At 41.7% G+C, this 2,543-nt stretch overlaps 1 long non-coding RNA gene across 1 annotated transcript in view; it reads right to left on the minus strand.

The window, feature by feature from the left end:
* The window catches only part of LOC126688655 (uncharacterized), a 2,566-nt gene extending 918 nt beyond the window's left edge, over positions 1 to 1,648 (minus strand). The window contains exon 1 of the long non-coding RNA XR_007644327.1: positions 1 to 1,648. This exon is cut by the window's left edge and continues 160 nt beyond it. This is a non-coding gene — a long non-coding RNA (uncharacterized LOC126688655).
* Positions 1,649 to 2,543: the final 895 nt, after the last annotated feature.

Genomic DNA, 2,543 nt, shown 5'->3' on the forward strand with positions numbered 1-2,543 from the left:
AGCCCTCCTTACTAAACACTCTTGGGCCCTCTGTACTAACTCTAATGACATTTGGGCTGTAACGCTTCGCAGCAAATACCCCCCAAACCATTCCACCTCTAAAAAGCTTTCTATCACTTGGGATAGCCTCCTCAAAACCAACATCATTCGCTTTCTTGGTACACGGTGGCGTTTAGGCAATGGAACATCAGCCAGCTTCTGGAAAGATAATTGGACTGGTAGGGGCACTATTTGCAGTTTAATTCATGGCCCCCTCACCAAGAATGAAGATTCCCTCAAAGTTTACAATCTTTGGGATCATTTTGGAAATTGGTAGCTGCACCGCCTCTCCTTCCACCTCTCTAGTCACCTTTCAGACATCATTAGAGCTACTCCTAAACCTATCAACTCCCTGCCTCATGACTCTATCTACTAGTTGCCTTCCCCAAATGGCCAATTCAGCTCAAGCTCAGCCTACCTCCTTGCTTGTGAGCTTGATCCCATGATCCTAAAACCCAACTGGAAATGGTTATGGAAAATCCCCACCCTCCTAAGAATCACCACCTTCCTCTGGCTTTCATGCCACAACAGTCTCCCCACAAAACCTCTTCTCCACAAAATAAAAATTATAAATGACCCCAATTGCCCCCTCTATCTTACTACTCTCGAAACAACACTGCATACTCTTAGAGGTTGCCCTTCTGTTCAACCAATCTGGTCCAAACTCACTCCTTATCCCCCTTGCCACTTTTTTTTCCTCAACCTCTCCTCTCGCCTAGATTAAAAATATGTCTACACCTCCTCTTCCACATCCCTCTTCCTCGACATCCCTTGGAAATTAATCTTCTCCATCTCGGCTTGGGCAATATGGTCTGCCAGAAACAAACTGGTCATGGAAAATACCTTTTCTTCCCCGATAGCATCCTCAAAAGGATTCAATCTCTATCCCTTGAACTCTTCTCCTCTCTTCCCCATAAATCTCTGAAACCCAATCGAAAATCCCTCTCTATTAGTTGGAAGCCCTCTCTTTTGGGTTTTTTCAAGCTAAACACTGATGGCTCGGCCAAAGGAAACTCAGGTATGGTGGGTGCTGGTGGTCTCATTAGGGATTATAAAGGCAACTGGATAAGTGGTTTCTTAAGGAATATCGCCTTCACTCACTCCTTAGCTGTTGAACTGTGGGCCCTCTAAGATGGCCTTACTTTGGCCAAAAACGTAAACATCAAAAAACTGCACATTAAGCTTGATGCAAAAGTAGTCACAGACATCATCAACATCCAAAATGATAACTCTTTCTCCACTCACCCTTGTAGTTCCTTGATTTCTGACTGCAGATTACTCCTCCAATCTTTTGAGGAAGCGCTCATCTCTCACACCTACTGCAAGGGCGACCATTGTGCAAACCTTTTGGCTAAAGAAGGATGCTCAATTGCTGATAGTTTCTTATTGTATTTGCATCCCCCTTCCCCTGTTTTGTATCAACAATCTCACAATCTCACAATTATTGCCACAACTCATCATGTGAAATTTTTTGTCTCTGCCTCGTTACTAAGTTATTACCCTTCCGTGTTTATGAGAAGAATTTTGTTATCTGAGAATGGGTTGGGTTTTGTTTATGCAAAATGAGTAATGCTAAGGAGACATAAATTGGCACAATTTTATGTCACAACTTGCGACGTGGCGAGTTATAATTTGTAAGAGTGTAATGGTAGGTTATCACACTTTTACCAATCACAATTCATGTTGTGGCACAAAATTATGTCAATTTATGTGTCCCTAACAATACTACTAATTAGCCGTGGAATCTCAGGCTTGGGAAAAGGTTACATCTACGCAACTTAGGCCTGGGAAAATGTTACTCAAGTAAGCAGCTTTAACAAGCTAAACAAAACGGTGCCTCTCGTGCTCTTTTGAGCGGGTGGAGGTGTGTTCCAGTCTTGTTTCTTTGCAAGTGTTTGGTAGTCTCTGTGTGGAACTCTAGTGTTAGCTCTGTTTCACCCTTTCCTTTGTAGTTGTTAGTTAAGGATGCCTTAGGAGTTAGAGGAACTCTTGAAAAAATTGTCGTTTACTGAAGAGGAAGACAAAGGCATTAATCTTAGCGGTGAAAACACAAAAATAGCAAGAGAAATAGGGAAGAACTTTTTGGTTATGAAGATCCTCACACAATGGAGTATTAATCTTGAAGCTTTGAGGAGGACAATGAGAATGCTATGACGACCAAATAGAGCAGTCCAAATCTCTAAAATCGAAGAGGAACTTTTCTTAGTGGAATTTGGTGATATTAAAGATAAGAAAAAGGTCTTGGAAATGTGCCCATGGAGCTTTGAAAAGAATCTAATGTTGCTTCAAGAGTTCGAAGGGGAGTTGGTACCCAAGGAAATCAACATGAAATGGTCTCCTTTTTGGGTCCAAATTCACAATCTGCCTTTGAAAAGCATGACAAAAGAAACTGGATGTGAGATAGGCAGTAAGTTAGGTAAAGTCATAGATGTTGATGTTTCAAAGAAAGGTGTTTACTGGGGCAAATATCTCAAAGTTAGAGTGCAGTTCGATACAACAAAGAA

The sequence above is a fragment of the Quercus robur genome, chromosome 6, assembly GCF_932294415.1.
Source record: "Quercus robur chromosome 6, dhQueRobu3.1, whole genome shotgun sequence".
NCBI classification, from domain to species: Eukaryota; Viridiplantae; Streptophyta; class Magnoliopsida; order Fagales; family Fagaceae; genus Quercus; species Quercus robur.